Source organism: Galeopterus variegatus, unplaced genomic scaffold (genome assembly GCF_000696425.1).
Source record: "Galeopterus variegatus unplaced genomic scaffold, G_variegatus-3.0.2 Scaffold8187, whole genome shotgun sequence".
NCBI classification, from domain to species: domain Eukaryota; kingdom Metazoa; phylum Chordata; class Mammalia; order Dermoptera; family Cynocephalidae; genus Galeopterus; species Galeopterus variegatus.
The window spans coordinates 6,519-15,071 of record NW_007734298.1 but is presented as its reverse complement, the minus strand read 5'-3'; the positions used below and the strand labels follow the sequence as shown (position 1 = coordinate 15,071).

The window sequence follows — 8,553 nt, the reverse complement described above, 5'->3', positions numbered from 1 at the left end:
TATATAATACTTTAGAAGAGTTTGACACCAATAATTCTACTGAATTATAAGCAACTTTTTGATCAATATTTTAATATATGTTTAAATTTTCTCTATAAAATATACGATATTCATTATTTTATAAAGATAATACTTGTTTAAAATTATCTATATCTTTCCAAATTCTTTTAACTCAGATATTTATGCTGGGGGGTATTTTTCCTTCTTATGGAATATATATGTCTTAGTTTTGGCTGCTAGAACAAAGAACCATAGATTGGGTGACTTATCAACAACAGAAATTTATTCCTCACAGGTCTTTTCTTATTTTTAAGTTTATTGTGGGATCAAAATATTGACAGCTATATCAGTTAAGAGCAGTATTCCTGTTGCTAAAACTAACAGGCAGCCTGAGCCTGACTCAACCACTCCCCTCTTCAAATGATATTTAAGTGGTGGTGCTTTGTTTATATGACACCAAACAGTAAGTGATGATTACTTTTTCCACTGAATCTAGTAAGTTCCTTGGTTGGTTTAACATATATAGACTGCCTGAGATAATTAAAAAAAAAATGTCACGTAATGGTAATTAAAGGCCTTCCTAGTTTTGATAGGAGTAAGGGTTGGCTGCTGAAAACAATATGGGTCCTCTATAGGCTACATACACACTTACTTAGTAATTAACGTCACCTTTAGTAGAAGATTAAAAGTCAATGGATATGGATGCTTGTGCAGAATTTTCTCACCCCCAGACAAATTTCACAGGGACTCTCCTCCATTACTCAGTCTTCTAGTGCCTTTTCAGGTCACACATGTGTCTGTTTGAAAGTGTAGCTACCTTTTTTGAGGATGCTATTAAATGTTTTCATCAGCTGTGGTTGTGAAAAATCATTTTGGAAAGATGTTCTGTGGAGCTGAGTTTGGTCCTGCTTTGTCTGACACTGGATGCCTGCAATCCACAGTGACTGTCATGAATGCACCAGGAGGCAGTGGACAGGTGCCACATCTTCTGGTAGCTGTCCTATTCTGACAATTCTGTCAGGTTTGCAGAAATCTTTGTCCCTTAGTGAAAACAGTTCATAATGAGGAGGATCAAACAGTACTTGGAACCCAGTTTTAGTAAAAGCAGTTCTGCAAGCCATGGACTTTTTTTGAGGCTCTTTGACTTGTACTAAAACAGAAATAGAAGGACCAGACAATCGCTGATGTAATGCCAATAATCGTTCTATGCATTTTAGTGATTTGTTCAAATAGTCCTGCTTTTTTCTTTTGTTTTCTTAAATAAGTTTATTTATTAGTATTATATTTTTACATTCTAAGATGTTATTTGGAGTAGTTGGGAGGAGGGGGAGAGGGAAACAGGGTGGGAGGAGGCAGGTGGGAGGCATGGTCCAGGCCCGTGGCAACCCCCCTCATTCCTGCAGGGGAGACAAGGGGACTTCCAGTGGTGGCTTGGTTGTTGCTGGGCTGGATGTAGATGTCAGGGGGGTGTGACTGAAGCCCTTGGCCCCCTGCAGCCCCAGCTTGGTAGACTAGGGGGCTTGCAGAGGTGGCTCAGTGGTCATCACTTGGCTGGTTGCAGATGTCAAGGGGATGTGGCTGAGGCTCTTGGCCCCCCACTGCCCCAGCTCAGGAGCCTGGGGTGCTTCATGCAGTGGCCTGGTGGTCATCGCTGGGCTGGATGCAGTTTTCAGGGGGGCAAGGCTGCAGCCCCTCAGCCCCCCACTGGGGTCCCGAGCCCAGGGCACTTCCTATGGTGGCCCAGTGGTTTTTGCTTGGCTGGTTGTGTGTGTCAGGTAGGTGTGGCCAAGGCCCTCGGCCCCCCACTACCCTGACTTGGGATCCTGGGGCACTTCCTGAAGTGTCCTTGTGTTTGTTGCCAGGCTGGTTGCTGATGTCAGGGGGCATGGCTGAGGCCCCCAGCCCTCCATGATCCCTGGCTTGGGAGTCCAGGGTCCTTCTAGGTTTTATAGGTGTTCTTGGGTGATGTGAAACCTTTACCCCTTAATATCAAATTTTGTCTCTGATCTGTGGGTGTTTTAATTTTTCTTTCAGTTCTGTGTTGGATTATTTGCTGTTCCCACCACTTAAACTCTCCTTTGGAACTAATTTGTTGTCCTTTGCTTACTTCTAAAATGGAGGAACATCCTGTGGGAACCAGCACTTGAGCCTTGCAATTGAGCTAAATTGCTGCTTTGCTGCTGATTCCCTGGGGAGGGCTTTTTGTGCAGCTCAGGTTTGTACTGTTGACTTCCAGGTCCTGTGAGCTCCAGTACACCTGGGTTGTGTGAAAACTTTGGTCTGGGCTTGAGACTTTTCAACAAACTGCACCACCTGTAGATCTGTATTTCTGACTAGTTTCCACAGGGTGGTCCTGCACTGACTCGAGGGAAGATCAGCTGTCTTTGCTGTGCCCCAGTGTTCCCCCAGTGGGCCTGTCTCCCCCACTGCCTGTACTCCAAACACTTCCCACTGGGCGGACCGTTTGCCAGTCCCCTGTGATGACTCACGGGCCTCTGAGTGGCTCCTTTTTTGTTGTTCTGGCTCCTCACTCCTATGTGGGTCCACAGGAACCCTGCTAGTGGTCTTGCTGGCCTGAGGACCACCAAGGCCCTCTTCTCCTCTGCCGCCTCCAAGCAATGTCATACAAAGGGCACAGCTGCAGATTTTGCCAGCTTTTGCTCCGAGTGCTCACCAGCTCCAGCCCTGAAGTGGCTGGGATTTGAAATGGTGGGAGTGGTTCTTTCTCTCATCATGGCTTCTCCTGCCTTCCTGCATTCTGTAGGTCTCTCCTCTTCCCCTGAGCACTAGTGGCCCCAGCTTGGCTGTCGTTGCTTTTTAATAGTTGTCAATTGGTTGATTTGTGGGAGAGAGTGATGCTGGTGACTGTCTATTCTGCTACCTTGACCAGAAGCCTTTTTTCTTTTCTTTACAATGATTTTCATCCCAAAGGTATGCACAATTTTGAACACCATTACTGACAAGAATTTCTGATGCACATGTTGCTATGGCAAAAGAAAGTGCTGCCTGTGCGGAGAGGCTCCACAAAGTAAAGAGCATTCTACATCAGCTAAGCTGACTACCTTCATGTGCCCACATTTGTATCACTGCAACTCCTTTTTTAAACATTACATCATTGGCCACAGGGCTGCAAAACTTGGCCTGCAGATTTTCGACTGAACTTCCATCACAGACTGCAACAGAGTTTCTCTTGGATTCCTTTGATTGCTCCATCTGATCATCTAGGAACCTCAAATAAATCTTAGCTTCCAAAGTAGACTTAATTGTCCATATGCAATCAACTGCTTGATCAGTTTTCATTTTTTCTTCCTGTTTGTCTGACTAGAACACATCATTCCATCAGCTCCTGAGAGCTCAAGCTGGCAATCTGGGATGGGATTTAAAATACCTCTTAGGTAAGTAAAGTCTGGATCTGGAATAAGACAGATATTTTGCTCAAAATCCCAGTCCTTCAAGTTCTTCATCAGAACTAAACTTAATCCACATGAATTTGGTTGTGTATCTAGTTAACGGAGGCCTTTTCATGCCACAGTCATAATCTATAAGAAGAGAGAAACCAAATGGCCCATCTCGAATTTCCGAGTGATCAAACTGACATTCAAATGATGGTTCTGTATAATAATGTTCATCAAAGGTCAACTCTTATTTGACATGTAGCAGCTTCCAAAATGTGGAGACCATCCTTGTTTGGTGGATATGAATTGGGTTAATGTGATGAAGCAAAATGACCTCCGTTGCTTGTTCAAACCCAAACCTCACTGGGTTGCAGGAATGTGCTTGATTCCAATATTTCGTCCATCTTGGGTCTTCCAGGCCACAGCAGTACCTTCCACTCCAAGTATTGTTACTAATAACACTTTGAGGACGGAGCAGAGCGGCTCAGGATCATGTTCCCCAGCGGCCCGTGCTTGGCGAGGGGATGAGGCGGCGGTGACACCCCGCACGGCCAGGTCCTGCGGCCCGCCACACCCGAGCCCAGCGATGGGCGCCGCCTCCTCCCCATCCATGGCCCCTGAGCTTGGGAGGACGGACGTGCAGTGCGGGACCCACGGGCTGCTCAGCCTGCGGCCTTGCCGCCGACTCCACTGAAGTCTCCCACAGTTCTTGAGACTGGAAGTCCAAGATCAGGGTGCCAGCATGGCTGAGCTCTGGTGAGGGCCCTCCTTTAGTCTGCAGGCAGCTGACATCTTGTATAGTCACACGGTGGGAAAAGGGTGAAAGAGCTCTGTAAGATCCCTTTACAAGGGCACTAATCCCATTCCTGAAGACTCCAATCTCAAGACCTGATCACCTCCCCAAAAGTACCCAGGAAGGTATTTTCTTTATCTATTGAACTTAAAAAAATATTTTTTACTTAAAAAAATTTTAATTGTACATATTTATGGGGCACAACATGATATTTTGATTCATGTATACACTGTATAATGATCAAATCAGGTTAATTAGTATATCGATCATCTTAAGCAATTCTTGTGTCTTTGTAATGAGAATATTAAAAAACTTATAGCTATTTTGGAATATACAATACAATATTATTAACTCTAGTTATCCTACCATGCAATTGAATGCCAAAATTATTCCTCCTGTCTAACTGTGGCTTTGTACCCATTTAGCAATCCCTCAGCATCGTTCTCCCTTTCCCCGCCCCTCCCAGTCCTGTGGTAACCACCATTCTATTCTCTACTTCTATGAGAACAGTTTTGTAGATTTCACAGATCATACAGTATTTGTCTTTGTATGCCTGGCTTATTTCACTTCACCATTCATCCATGTTGCTGCAAATGACAGAATTTCATTCTTTTTTATGGCTGAATAACATTCTGTCGTATATATACCACATTTTCTTTATTCATACATCCGCTGATGGACATTTAGGTTGATTTCATGTCTTGACTATTTTGAGTAGTTCTGCTATAAACATAGGAGTGCAGATAACTATTTGGCACACTGATTTCATTTCCTTTGGATATATGGCCAGTAGTGGGATGGCTGGATCATATAGTAGTCCCATTTTTAATTTTTTGAGGAACCTCCACACTGTTTCCCATGTTGTTGCATTAATTTACATTGCCACCAGCAGTGCGTAAGGGTTCCCTTTCCTCCACATTCTTGTCAATTCTTGTTATCTTCTGATTTTTTGATAGTAGCCATTCTAACTGTATGAGGTAATACCTCACGGTAGTTTTGGTTTGCATTAAATTTGGATTTTAATTACTATTTTTTTTTTTGTTTCTGAAGTTCTATTTGGTTATTTTTCAACTTTATCTGGTCATTGTTACAGCCTTTTGTCCCTTGTTTAAATTTATTCTGATACCAGAGGAGACAGTCTGGGGAGTCCAGATAGATGGCCTCAACCCAACCTGTCCTCTTACCAGGTTCTGGACTCTGCCACAGGAAAGAATTCAAGAGCAGAGTCACACTAGAAAGTGAAAACAGGTTTAATGTAATGGATAAGAAGTACAGACTTCACAGAGAAAGTGTGGCCCAGCTCCAGAGATTGAGCAGGGCCCACACCAAGTTTAATACAAAAGTAAGAAATACACACTTAATGTTTAGTACAGAGTGCAGGCTGGCTCAAGAGAGTGAGCAGCCGCTTGCTGAAAGTAAATTTGATACAAAAATAAAGCATACACACCACAGCCATTGAAGTGCAGGTTGGCCCCAGGAAAGTGAGAAACAACCCCACCTCCTACTGGGATTCTACTTTTATAGTTTTGTGAGCTAATACATATTCATGCTATTTAATGAATATTTAACTAAGGGGGTGGTTCCCAGTTATATAACATAGTCTTGCACATGCTCACTTGGTCTCCTTCTATGGCATGTTCACTGGTAGAATTCTATCACGTGTAATGAATATATTCAAGAATATTCTGTGCTCTGTAGCACCTCTAGAGGAAAGACATTCAAAGGATAAATTCCACTTTACTGAGAATGCTCGGCTACTAGGGTTCTATAACCCCTATTTACTGGGCATGGCCAGCCACTGGATTTGCATAAGTCAGCCCCCTGAGGTCTCAATTTCCCTGTGTTAGTGTCAAAAAATAGGTCCAATAAGCAGCAGTAATTCTCCTATAAGGGAGGGTCTAGAGGACAGGCTTGCAACCTTGGGGAATGGCTTGAAATCCAGAGGTGTGTCCTGAAACCCAAACATATAGAAGCTGAACACCTCCTATCTCAATTTCATATTTTAATTCTGGCAATATTTTATATATAGTTTTTAATATTCCCTATCTAATAATTTCAATTTTCTATGTCATTGATGATTTGGTTTTTCTTTTTTTTTCAGGAGTCTCTTACTAGTTGTGGCTTTTTCTTTGTATAACTGATAATTTTGATTGTGATTTTATATTTGGTTGAACTTAATCTATGAAAATGGGTTTCCTCCAAAGAGGGCTTATATTAGCTTCTTTCTGCATCCAGGGAGTACTATTGACTTAGGACACCATTACCCCTTTCTGTAAAGGCCAGATTCATGCACCTCAGGTGCTGCTTCCTAACATTGCATACAGCCTAAGGCTATGTTCTCCAGTCCCAATGATTCACTAATGGTAACGTGATTGTCCTTGGAGTCCTTAGAGCGTGATATTATGATTTCAGTTCACTGCTTATTATGATCTTTTACTGCTCTTATTAATCTTATTAACCCATGGAGATTTCCTTCGTTTATTTGTGGGTATGATATGTATTTAAAAGCATTTTTATATTAATTTATGCTGGATCTAATTTTTGTACAAGAAAGATCTTTAGATAATCTAATCTTCCTTATAGCTAAAATTAGAAATCTCTAGAGTACAGTTAAATCAAATAATCTTTTACTGCTTCAAAAAGCAGGCTGTATATTTACCAGTCACTACTTTTCTGTGCCTCTCCCTAGGTTAAAATTTAACCAGGTTTATTTAGTTGATCATTGTACCCCAGGTACCTACTGTAATGTTGGTACATGGTGGGCAATCAAGAAACATTTGTTGAAATGGAACCTAAAAATGGGATGTTATGCAATTATTGTCTTCTTAATATGAAGATAACTTACATAAATGTTCCTTATAACAAATGTTTCATCTTAAGGTGTTAGAGCTATCCCAAGTTTGAGTATTTGCTTCACCAATTACTGGTGAGGTGATCTTGAACAAGTTACTTAACCTTGTTTAGTCTCTGTTTCCTCATTTTATATATAGACATAATAATATTATATTTTACTGTTTTGAGTATTAAATAACATAAACATATGTAGCACTTCACCAGTTACTGACACATCAGGGGCTCAATGGAATAATTAATGGTTGATTACAACAATGCTAGATGCTCTTGAGGTAGCAATTGCTTTTTATCTATGGTTGCATCATCTACTAAATAAACCTATAGGCACTGATCACAGTGGAATTAAGCTAGGAATCAATAACCAATAAAAAAAAATAATCCTTAGAAAATCCTCAAATATTTAGAAAATGAACAAGACACTTCCAGGGAACTCATGGCACAAAGAAGAAGTTAAAGTGAATATTAAAAACATTTTAATATGTATTTTTGGTTTTATTGATTATTGTTTATTTTTTGTTGCATTCTTTTTTTTTTATTATTGATTATACATACTCATGGGAACAGAGCTGATCATCAGCATCTGTGCCCAAGATGTGATTATCAGACCAATACTATCAGCATACCTACCACCACAAATTGCAATTATTTCCCATGTACCCCAACCAACATTTTTTTTGTGTGTGTGTGTGGAAAGATTTGTATTATGTTTTAATTCTTTTTAAAAAAGTTTTATTTTATTTTATTAATATAAAATGTGGTTGATTATTGTGGTCCAGTACCAAAACCACCCTCCCCGCTCCCTCCCAACAACCTCATAACTGTTCACTTGTTGTAACAACTTCAAGGAATTGTGATTGTTGTGTCTTCTTCCCTCCCCCACCAGTTTAATTCTGTATTTATTTATTTATTTTTAGCTCCCACAAAAAAGTGAGAACATGTGGTATTTCTCTTTCTGTGACTGACTCATTCCACTTAATATAATTTTCTCTAGGTCCATCCATGTTGTTGCAAATGGAAGTATTTCATTCTTTTTTATAGCAGAGTAGTATTCTATTGTGTAGATAAATCACATTTTCCATATTCACTCATCTGATGATGGACATTTGGGCTGGTTCCAACTCTAATGAGTGCTGCGATGAGCATTGGAGTACAGGTATTCCTTCAACGTGATGATTTCCATTCCTCTGGGTATATTCCTAGCAGTGGGATAGCTGGATCATATGGTAGATCTATCTGCAATTGTTTGAGGAACCTCCATACCTTTTTCCATAGAGGTGCACCATTTTACAGTCGCACCAACAATGTATGAGAGTTCCTTTTCCTCTGCAACCTCACCAGCATTTATTGTTCAGAATCTTTTGGATATTAGCCATCCTAACTGGGGTGAGATGGTATCTCAGTGTGGTTTTGATTTGCATTTCCCAAATGCTGAGTGATGTTGAGCATTTTTTCATGTGTCTGTTGGCCATTCGTATATTTTCCTTTGAGAAATGCCTATTTAGCTCTTTTGCC

The 8,553-nt window shown here is 40.9% G+C and overlaps 1 pseudogene; it reads right to left on the bottom strand.

Annotated features, from left to right (window-relative positions):
• Positions 1-682: 682 nt before the first annotated feature.
• LOC103608232 lies at positions 683-4,007 on the bottom strand (annotated as a pseudogene).
• Positions 4,008-8,553: the final 4,546 nt, after the last annotated feature.